We start from the raw sequence: 12339 nt of genomic DNA on the forward strand, positions 1-12339 counted from the left end.
TGCCACACAATTTCTGTTCTCATCCTGAAGCTAAGTTCTTAACCCGAGGTACTATTTCTGGGTTAGCAGAGTCTGTAACCTGAAGCGTCTGTAACCCGAGGTACCACTGTATAGGAAAAACCACGAAGCCAGCCAATACTTCTACATAGCTCCATTCTTATTTCAGACTTTGTGATATATCAGTATATTGTGATGATTAGCTAGTGATGTATCACAATGCTGAAAACCACATATCACCCAGCCCTAGTGATGGTCATTAGGTATAACACCCTAAACTTCCCAGGACCAGGGCATTCAAATGAACCTACCCATCAATTATGCTCATCTTCAGATGCCCTGTTTTGCATTCCACTGCCTAGAGAGGTGTGGTAAGCAAAGACTTGATACCGGAAAGTTTCAGGATTGGTGTCCCAATTGTTTAGCTCCCTCCCGGAGGAGTTGTTAGATAAGCCTGTTCTTTGATGTCTTTTAGGCAGGAGGGCAATGTATTCTGCATTACATTGCTAACATCCAGCTAAGCTTCAATGGCACTATGTGAGTGACAGGTGCCAACATATCAACTATATTGCCCAGATGTCAAATTTGGTCCACTGAGTCAAAAAAGTTTGCCAACCCTGAGCTATGCTACATAAATTATCTCCCCACCCCACCCTAAGTCGGCCACAGCAATCACAATGTTTAAATACCAGTAAGTCATTATCTATTGCATCTCCAGTATCTATCCATTCTAGTAATATTTTAACAATAAATATGTAGCCATATTAGTCTCTTCATCACTGAATGAAACCATAGTGTCTTAAAAACCTAGTACAACACATTTTGAAATGAGCTGTAAGTTTAAAAGTCTATTTCTCTTTAAGGAAAAAAAACCCATGCTTTCTAAACTAGAAAAAAAACAGGCATTGCATTAAGTAGTGATTGTCTTCATTACTTGACTGTAGTGCTCAAGGCAGCGGCGGCTAAACGCACATGATAAATATCTACAGGATTATCTTAAATTGTTACACACGGGTCCTACTCGTTAACCACTAGTACCATTAAGTTAAATGCATAGTATTCCGCAGTCATCATGGTAACACCACAGCAATGCAGTTTTGGGTATGAAGGGTTGCTTGCTTGCTGCAGCTAGGGTCCTTTGAATGCGATCTCCTCAAAACAAAGATGTAGCATGCAGTTCAAAATTAACAGAGCAGAACCCTTTCAGATAAGCAGCAGTGAATGTGCAGAACAGTAACCGTAGTGACATAGTATTTATCTTGTGTGGACAAAGTGTTATGAAAGGATACATTCCTGTAATTATTATTATTATTATTATTATTATTATTATTATTATTATTATTATTAGAATTTATATACTGCCCTATACCTGGAGGTCTCAGGGTGGTTCACAGAATAAAATCAAAATATAAAACCACAGAATACATAATCAAAATATATAATCAGAATATATAATCAAAATAAAAACAATAACACACACACCCAAACCCCACATTTTATAAGGGCATAGGATGTCAATCAAATGTACCATGATGCCAGCCTCAAAAGTACTGACAACATGGATAGCGACTGAAAACCAAGCCCACAAAAGTGTAGGCTAGTAGGAGTAGGAGTAGGAGTAGTACCCCGTCTGACAGGGCTGCCCCAGCTACTCTGGGCAGCTTCCAACAGACTATAAACACACAATGTGACATCAAACATTAAAAACTTCCCTAAACAGGGCTGACTTCAGATGTCTTCTAAAAGTCATAAAGCTGTCTATTTCCTTGACATCTGATGGGAGAGTGTTCCACAGGGTGCCACTACATTAACGAGGGATAGCTCAGTCAGTAGAACATGAGGCTCTAATTCAGGGCTTTGGGAGTTGGGCAAAAGATTCCTGCATTGGGTGTTAATGTTGGCCAAAAGATTCCTACATTGCAGAGGGTTGGACTAGATGATCCTCATGGTCCCTTCTAGCTCTATGGTTCTTGCTTACATACATACCAAGAAGGCCCTCTGCCTGGTTCCCTGTAACTGCACTTCTCACAGTGAGAGAACCACCAGAAGGCCCTTGGAGCTGGACCTCAGTGTCCGGGCTGAACAATGGGGGTGGAGATGCTCCTTCAGGTATACAAGTATTTAGGGCTTCAAAAGTCAGCACCAACACTTTGAATTGTACTCAAAAACATACTGGGAGCCAAAGTAGATCCTTTAGGACCAGTGTTATATGGTCCCGGCAGCCGCTCCCAATCACCAGTCTAGCTGCCGCATTCTGGGTTAGTTGTAGTTTCTGAGTTACCTTCAAATATAGTCCCACATGGAACACATTAAAGTAGTCTAAGATAACCAGAACATACTTAATTTGTCACAAGAGTCTATTCTTTTTTGTGCAGCTCGTTAACATGTCTTCCTCCCTGAAAATTGTAACTACATAACTGTTCAGTGGTTGTATGAAGAGTTCTGAAAGCTTTGCCACCTTGACTTGTTCATATAGTATTTTGTGTGCCAACCTCTACCTGTCCTTTACCTGAACGTTGAGTGAAAATCCCAGTGGGCTCACTTTTCCATTAAATAGCACCAAGGACAATATTGTACCCTAGACTACACGCCAGCAGGAAGACCATGAGGCCAAAACACAGCCTCCCATTGCAAGTCCATCAGGGCAACAAAGGTTGATTCAGTCTAGGTAATTTAATAATAATAATAATAATAATAATAATAATAATATATTATTATTATTATTATTATTTATATCCCACCCATCTGGCCGGGTCTCCCCCGCAATTTCTTAGCTACCACTCTCTCCAGCACTTCACTCTCAAAAGGGGGTATCTGTAACCAAGCTATAGTTGTTATAAGGCATAGGTTCCAGGTTGAGCTTCAATGGTTTGCTGCCAAATAATATAAAATAGGAAGAATTCCAAAATAGAGACCATAAGAACTGCTATAAGAAAGTAACTGAACGCAATAACAAAATTCTACGGGCTGCCCAATCTGCTAGTGGATTAAACACAGTAGAACTACACATGCTTTTTAATCCTCTTGTTACACAATTCCTTGAGTTCGGCAAGAAGAAAATTAGTGATAATGCTTTCTATTTAATTAGTATATTACATGCACTGTAATTATTAGTGGGAAATGTTATATTAATGAAAGTGAAAGTTAGCAGTAAATTACCTTGTAGTTATTGTCAATTTCCCAAGCTACTGCTCCTTAAGATAACCCTCTCCCTATGGTCCTTCCGGTAATTTTTCCTTGCCTGATAAACATGATGATTAAACAGCACACAGTGCAAACCTTTGATACTTTTTAAATTAAATCCATGCCCAGCCTAAGGGCTGTGTCTGATTTCAACTAAATGTGTCAGTTAATCAGATAAAAAATTATCAGTAACTCAAAGAAACAGCAGCCTAAGGCTTCATCAGGGCTAGGGAAAGCTGAACAAAATAAGACATTCAGACAATATCACATTATGAGTAAAGGTTACTGATAAGCATAAAGCCAAACAGAGCTGTTCATCACCTTAATAATATCTATCTTTGGAGAACCGCTACATACAACAGTCAAATTATCGCTTTTTAAAAAGCAATTAGAAAAATGGGCTACTATGCCAATACACCATTAAATTGAACATGCACTGGGGGGAAGTAAGGATTATACTTGCAAAAATACAAGCTACTTTAGGAAATATCTCACAAAGGGGTGCATTATTATTTCTAAATAAAAAGCACACACACTTGAAACAAGGTTTAGGATTGGCAAACAAAATTACTAGGCCAACAAATTGGATATTTATGTTCAAAATTTAATTACAGTATAAATAAAGGAGAGCGCAATTCGCCTAGTCTCCTCTCCTATGCTACCCTCCCCATCAAAGCAACATCATTACACCACTCTAATTAACACCCAGTCTATCTTCTCCATCTAAGGTCTACCATTCTAACTCTTCCTCACTTTCTGCTGAGGCACTCACCTCGTTCTCCTCCATTGTTCTCAGTCCTTTCCTCCTTCCCCATCAGTTGTTCTCTGAGAAGACAGCTACTCTCCCCTTTCACCCCACTCCATCTTAACCACTACCATGATTCTCCTTTTATAACTCTCCCCATCCCCAGCTCGCTCCTTATCAAACATTCCAAGTTCTTCCCCCATTTTGGATGGGATGGAGAACCTATCCCTGGACTCTTCTAACCACTGGCTGATTTGTATACCGTTCTTTCCTTAACTGAGACATGCCGTATACACTTTGACTCTCTTGCTTCCAACTATACGCCCTCCTCTTTCTGCAGTCTATTGAAAGCATCCTTGTCAAGAGCAAATATTATCTTGCTAGCTAATGTATAGGTCTCTATTCTGCCTTGGTCCTTCCAACCCAACTTCATTATGCTCTATGTTCTGATGATTCTGATCTGACAGGCAGAAGAAAAACCACCTAAGAACACACATTCAACATTTGCACTGTCTAGTCTGGCTCTCCACCTATTATATTTATTCAGATGTCTCATGGCTGTCTCAAACTCAAAATTTCCAAAACCAAACTGTTTGTGGTTCCAAAGCATTCCCACACGCGCTGATCCTTTATCTCTGTATCTCCTGACATCACAGGTCAGCATGTTGACTAAACAGATACAGTAGAATTGGATTACCGGTACCTTAAATTCATCCACCTTTTGTTTTCCCAGTTTAGGATGCAATCCAAACTCCTCTTACACTGGGTTGTGGGGAGTTTGGATTAAAGGGCCTGTAATCCTCCCACTTCTCTATGTATCCTGATGGACTGAAATAACTATACCGAGCAGTGTGTAGTCATAGATCCCTTTTCCTTATATTTTATTAGACTGTGTCCTGGCACACATCTAGTATTTTACTAACCAATGTTGAGAGTAAATGGAATACTTTCTGGAAATTTAGGATAGCCCTGTTTCTCAGTTTCAGGGGAGAAATACATCTGATGTGAAATGATTGGGGGGGGGGAATCCAAGTATATAATTAGAAAAATCTAGAAGTAAAAGGTAAGCCTTTGTCAAATGAATAAACACCCACAGTTTTGCTCCAAGCACTGCCAATCATTCTTTGTATTCCACATACTGGTATTAGTTGCTGTGACTGGCATCAGCTTGTCAATGCCTCTGGCAGGAGCTGACTTCACACTCTCATGAGACACACCATGAACTGAAACTAGAACCTTGTACACTGTGTGTGCTACCACAGAACTATGATTTGGAGACGAATAGTCCTATAGACCAGGAGGAGTCCTGCATTCATATGAATTGAGCTGGAATCTCCCTAGTGTGCATCAATGCGCTCTCAGAAAAGAACTGCAAGAATCTAAGAAACCCATCTTTTCCAGCCGTGAGAAGTTCTGTACAACAAGCATTCAGCGCTCTGCCATCACCGTGCATTCCTGGCAAGAGCAAAAATTTAGAATAAGAATGTAAGAGCCCTGCAGGATCAGGCCTACCTAGCACAGTATTTTATCCTCAAGGTGCTCAAACGGATGCGTATGGGCAGCCCAAGCAGGACATGAACACAATATTAGTATGCCGATCATGTGACTCTGAGCAATGCAAAGTTGCTCTAATTTGGGACCCTGGAAACAGTCGTCCTAAGTACATAAGATCAGAGGGGGTTGGAAGTTGTCATTTTTAAGTTGTGAATACTTCTATGGCAATTTAAGAACACAATGTCAAATGCTTATTTTACTGTTTGAAAGACTGCTATTTACACGAAAAGGCCACAGCCCCGTGCATAACTAAGGTTCAAAGTTCAAATCCCTGACAACATCAGATGACTGGACCTGCGCCTGAGAACCTGAAGAGCAACTGCAAAAGTAGTCAGTGCAAAGCTGGATGACTCAGTGGCCTGACGCAGCATAAGGGACCTTCATATATTCAACGTGAAACCCAACACAAACTCAGTAATCTAAATGTGTGCCAAGCAAGCTGGACAAAATGTATTATCAACAGAAAAAATGAACTGGCAAGACAAGCACCATTTGGCTTTAGGAAAACACTCAGGTTTTTAAAATAAGGATATTTAATTGGAATGAAGGAGGAGCATGGGGCTCTCAACTTTTCTCTGTATGCCACTATCCTTACTTTTTGATATTCCTTTTTATGTGGTTGATTAAGGTGGTGCCTCTCCTCACAAGTCTTCTGGCCTGCTTTGGCTCACATTTCAGACCAGGTGTCTCAACATTTTTAAAAAGGAGGGATCTGATTTAATAAGTTGTTTTTCGCACACTTCATATCTTTAAGCAAGACAAAAATTCCAGGCGAAAATAAGCAAGAAGGCATCAAACACTTCAATGCTGCTGCTACAAAACTCCTGAAGTAAGGAAGTACAAAAATACCTAAATGACATGAACCATTGCTTACTTGACATTTGATATGGGAGATTCTGATTTTTTTATTATTTTGAATTCATGACATAACAGGACTATGACTCAGGCAAGCAGAACTTTGAAGATGAAAATCAAATATGCACAAAGCGCAATGATGTTGTATATATGCAAATACTGAATGATGTCATGTCATATAGGCAAAATTTATAGTGTCATAATATAGGTTATATCAAGTAGCTTTATTCATGTAGGAAATGCCTGGATTTTCTTGCAACAGAAAATTGACCCAAGACTCACTATTGAAAGCCTAAGGACAGTAAGTTGCATCCAGTGGTGTCCCTCTGTGAAGGCAATTTGATCCAACAGTTTTAGGGGTTTTTAAACAAATAGGAAGTAAGCCATTTTTACTCATTGCAACTGGTTCCTCCATACTTCCACTGCTCACAATATTAAAGCTCTAAAAATTGTATCATGATTGCCCATCTGTGAGTTAGAGGCTGCTTTTCGATTCATACAGGACTGTAGGAGGAGGTTTATGACTTCAAAGGTTAAACCTTATAAATATTACAAGAAATCATGCATTGTATTTATGCTTGTGGAGTTCCTACTGGTCTCGCAGACTAGGCCCTCACTGGCACTTGGGTCCAAACAGATGCAATCCTGTATACCACCAGTATAATTCCAGAAGCCAGATATTGTACTCCTGCTTTATGACCTACTACTGCTCTGTTTTCAAATTATAAGTATTTATACTTCTCTTGATCAAACGGTATGGACATTTACTTTCTATTTCATGGATGGAAAACCTGCCGCCTAATAACTACCACCCTTTTAATTCTGGCCACATACCACCCAGTTGCTTGGTCCCAGCTCCTGCCAACCTAGCAGTTCAAAAGCACGTCAAAATGCAAGTAGATAAATAGGAACCGCTACAGCGGGAAGGTAAACAGCGTTTCCATGTGCTGCTCTGGTTTGCCATGCATACAGGAAATGTCATACATGCAACTTTCTCTTGTTTCTAAGTAGGCATAATTTTTTCAACGCACACAGGCCATGTAATAACATGTATAAAGTCTTGTCTCCTGTATAAAACATTTAATGTTCTTGCTCTGGGTCAATGCTGAGGCTTCCCAGTTATCCATACATAGATGCTCTCCCAATGGTCCTTTGAATCCGGTCCTTGGTGTAAGGCCTATATCTAAGCATATGTTACAAGGTGAATTCTATAGGCCTACAGGCCAAACAAAAGCTCACTCAATGCTCAAAATAACTGAACTATAGCTACAGGAATCAATGTTGAATACAATACAAAGAAAAATACTCTTAAATCAATCATTGATCATGAAAGCAACATCAATAATTCTACCACAGACTAAACAAAAGCAGAAGTTTTCAGTCTTTAGCTTTTCCTTTTTTTCTTTTTAGTGTTTTTCTAGCTTCAGACAGGAAATAGGCATTTTAAATATATAGCGCTCATTAAAGGGGCCCACTAAACTGTTCCGTAATGGTAAAAGATTTTGCATTCAACGTACCACTACAAACTAGAGGTTTTAATGGCCATGTCCATAACAGAGTTGTCAGGATACTTTTAAACTTGATACTTTAAAGAAAACAACTGACATCATGAAACCTAATTATTAGAATCTCACTTTGTCAAATCTTTACCAAGCTTCAGACACACATAAGTAGAAGAAAAATATCCATCTATAAAATGAAAAATGCCTAATTTTAAAAAATAAAATAAATTCTCTGTTTGGTGCCGATACAGAAATAAAGTTAATGTCTCATAAATTGTGGGCCTTTCGTGCTCCCACCATTGCAAGTTCATGCAACTGCACACAATGCAGGCATCTCCAACGAAAAGCGTTTCTTGCATTCTAGTATGGACTTTTTTAAAAGACAAAAAATAAGCAGGGCTCTCTGATAATGGAGCTGAAAATCCGTGTGCAGAAGTAAAATAGCTGCTATATTGTTCCGCAGACTCTTCTGCAAGAGTTCATGCAGCGCGGTAAGTAGCTTCTATATCAGTTCTCATGCTTTGACTTGTGCCAGAAACTGCACAAGCTGAAGAATTTGTGGGTTTAGTGCTCTAACGGGAGTTGTTAAAACAACTCTAAAGCAAGGAGAAGATGCCTTCCACATGCAGAACGGCACTCTTGGACCCAACCCATTGTTTAAGTGAGGCACGCAGATTATGTTGTAGCAACCCTAATAACCAAATGGTATTGTTTTGTTTTGATAACTGCCAGAGAGGGGAGATAAAACTTTGTTTCTATTGGATCAGATTTCTGTAGGCGACTGCGCTAAAATTATTGGTGGTGGTGGTGGTGAAACATATAGTAACACAGAAAATTAAGAGCAAGAACCAAAGAGCTTCGGGTAGAGAGCCTGGGGCCCTCCATGTGTTTTTGACTACAAGTCCCATCTCTGGCTATTGGCTATGTTGGGTAGGGTTCTTGGGAGCTACAGTCCAACAACATCTGGACAGCCAAAGGTTTCCCCCTCTTGGTGCAGAACCTCCATATAAGCATGCAAATGAATTACAGAATAGAATAATAGAATTGTAGCGTTAGAAGGGTCCCCGAGGGTCATCTAGTCCAACTCCCTGCTTAGTTTCCAGACCCTTTAGCATCTGGGTCGCCCTCCTCTGCCCACATTCCAGCTTGTCAATGCCCTTATTAAATTGTGGCCCTCCAGGTGTGGTCTGATCAAGACAGAATAGAATGGGACTATTACTTCCTTTGATCGGGACACTATGTTTTTAATGACATAGAATAGAATTGGCTTTTGGGGGGGGTGCTGCATCACACTGTTGACTCATGTTAAGCTCGTGGTCCTCCAAGACCCCTAGATCTTCTTCGCATGCTGGCAAGCCAGGTGTCCCCCATCTTAAATTTGTGCAGCTGATTCTTCCTGCCTAAGCGTAGAACCTCATTTTGTTTGTTTTGGCCCAGTTTTTCAATCTGTTAAGGTCATCTTGAATCCTGATTCTGTTTTCTGTGGCATTGGTATCCCCTCCCAGTTTTGTGTCATCTGCAAATTTGATGAGCATCCTCTCAGTATCTTTATCCAAGTCACTTTTTTGCAGGATGACAGGGAACCGTTAGTAACCACTCTTTGGGTTTGGTCAGTCAACCAGCTATAAATCCACCTAACGGTTACCTCGTCCATTCCACATATTATTACCTTCTCCGCAAGAATATCATGAAGTCAACCTCCTCCTTCCATCACAAGCCCCAATTCCCCTATTATTCTGGGGGGGGGGGCGGTCATTGTAATAGACTACGATGAAATACGAACAGCTTCAGTCAGAACTCTATGAAGCTTCTTAGAGGCCAAATTTTTGTGCACAAAATGTTTCATAATGTGGCAAATTGGGAACTTACAAAACATGCATTTCACTTTGCATATCATTAAGAGTTGTTAAGCAATTGCTTTCAGCTGAAAAGAACCAATTACGAATGAGTCACTCAAACGATCATTAACAAAAGATTTTATAAATTGCAATTTTAATAGTATTTGAGTTAGAAAAAAAACTATGAAGAGAAAACGAAATAAAGAATAAATGAAATTAACTGTGATAAATCAAAAGAAATTAAAGTTCAACAATGACTTGTCATTTATTTACCCTAACAAAATAAATGCACTTGAGAACAATAAGTGACAGTATCTTGGCGAGGGGAGCCGAAAAAGGGATTTTGGTACAAAGAGAGGTACAGGTTGCAACTGTCAAATAAGCTATTTGCAAAATGGTGACATTCGCTTCGATATCCACTGTTCAAACTGTGATCTGAGGATCCAAGTCATTGCTCTCAGAAATTCAAAACATATAGCTGAGCTGAATTACAAGCAGCACAAAAATGCTTGGAGAATTAGGAAAGCATTTAGACCCACTGAATATTCTTGGACTAGAAACTCACATAATCTCTGATCCTGCTTCTTAGGGCAGATGGAATACGGAATCCAACAACAACTGGAAGTTCACAGGTGCTCCTTCCCTAATTTAGAACTCTTGTTAAAAAAAAGGTTCTGTATTGATATATATATATATATATATATTTGTTACAACAAAATACGCAAAGTATGACAATCGAGGCATGTACTTGAATCCAAATCAGCATGACAGATTGTCCCCTCCACTTTGACTACAGCAGTCATGCCCCTGAGAAGACTCCTAAGGCAGGATAAGCCAACATGGTGCCCTCTAGTAATAGTCGTAGTTGGACTACAACGCTCATAATCTCTTACGATTGGCCATGATGACTAGGGCTGGTGGAAGCTGTAGTCCAACAATTGCTGAATAGGGCATTGTTGGCTAAGAGTTAGAAACCCCTCTCAAAGGTCTGAAGTGGGCCACAGAGTTCTGTAGAGGGAATGAAGAAATCATGGCACATCTTACATAAGTGGAAGTGCTTTTTCATTCAGAAGCAGCACCTTTGGGCCCCACTAAAAATCTCATGGTTTAATAAGCTGGTTTAAAACAACTACCAGAAATATTTAACACCCAAAAAGTGAAAAGCAGCCTAACAACAAAAATATACTGTAGGTTACTGGCACAGTTTGCGGTCTGGTCCAAAAAGTGCTTACTTGGGAGTAAGTCCCTTTTTGTTCAACAGGATGTTAGCTCCAAAGTATATAAGCACTGAAAGCAGCCTTGAAGTCTGCTTGCATGTGTGTTTACTCAGAAGTCAATCACACAGAATTCAAAAGGGCCTTTTTTTTTTTTTTACAAATAATAGCGTATAGAACTGCAAGATTAGCCTATTAAATAGTCTCACTTTCTCTTGCCTTATTTATCAAGGCATACATTGCCAGGATTCGGCAGCACTAACTGTGAAAATCTTCACAAGATGTCACCTCCTACAACCAGGATATCCCTCTGCTCCCCCAGTTAGATCAACTGCAAATTTTATATGGCTGAGATGTATGCTTAACCTTCTACTCTACATTTTTAAAAGTATGATATATTTAGCAAAAAAAAGAGCAAAAGCTAGTTACTTTTTCTCTATTAAAATTTTATTTTGTTTTATAGTTTATAATGTATCCATAGCAATAAATTTGTTCCAAAGTTTTCTCATGAATTGTAATTTGCTGACATACTAAATGCTCTACACATTTTTAATACAGGGGTACCTTGGTTACTAAAGGACTTGGCTCCCAAACAAATTGGCTCCCGAATGCCGCAAACCCGGAAGTAAGTGTTCCAGTTTGCAAACTTTTTTTGGAAGCCAAACGTCCGTTTTGGCTGTCGGCATTGTTTCTGGGACCAAACAGAAGGCCAAATGTTTGGTTTGCAAACATTTTGGAAGTCGAATGGACTTCCGGAACGGGTTGAGTTTGGGAACCAGGATATCACTGTACTACATTCAAAACTATAGCACATATTACTCTTTTACAAACTGTAACTTAAAATAGTGCCAATGTTGGTATCAGTCTTTTGCTTTTTAGCAGGGCAATCCAACCTGAAACGCCAAATCTGAAGCCTTACTGGGCTCTCGTCAGCAAGAGGGAAGGTTGGGTGGAACACTGCTGCTGTTGTTGAAGGAGCAGTAAGGCTTTGGCTCCAGCAGATCCTAACTCACCTATGGTTTACCCCCTGAACACCTCCTTTTAGGCATCCCCAAACTGTGGCCCTCCAGCTGTTTTGGCCTACAACTCCCATGATCCCTAGCTAACAGGACCAGTGGGAAGGGATGATGGGAATTGTAGTCCAAAACATCTGGAGGGCCGAAGTTTGGGGATGCCTGTTTTAGGCTCTACCACCACTGCCAACCTAGCAGTTCGAAAGCACGTCAAAATGCAAGTAGATAAATAGGAACCGCTACAGCGGGAAGGTAAACGGCGTTTCCATGTGCTGCTCTGGTTTGCCAGAAGTGGCTTTGTCATGCTGGCCACATGACCTGGAAGCTATATGCCGGCTCCCTCGGCCAATAATGCGAGATGAGCGCGCAACCCCAGAGTCGGTCACGACTGGACCTAATGGTCAGGGGTCCCTTTACCTTTACCTTACCACTGGATCA

At 40.2% G+C, this 12339-nt stretch overlaps 1 protein-coding gene across 1 annotated transcript in view; it reads right to left on the reverse strand.

Moving 5' to 3' along the window:
• Positions 1–12339, reverse strand: part of DPH6 (diphthamine biosynthesis 6) — a 243222-nt gene that overhangs the window by 196945 nt on the left and 33938 nt on the right. The window lies entirely within an intron of this gene.

The sequence above is a fragment of the Zootoca vivipara genome, chromosome 1, assembly GCF_963506605.1.
Source record: "Zootoca vivipara chromosome 1, rZooViv1.1, whole genome shotgun sequence".
NCBI lineage: Eukaryota > Metazoa > Chordata > Lepidosauria > Squamata > Lacertidae > Zootoca > Zootoca vivipara.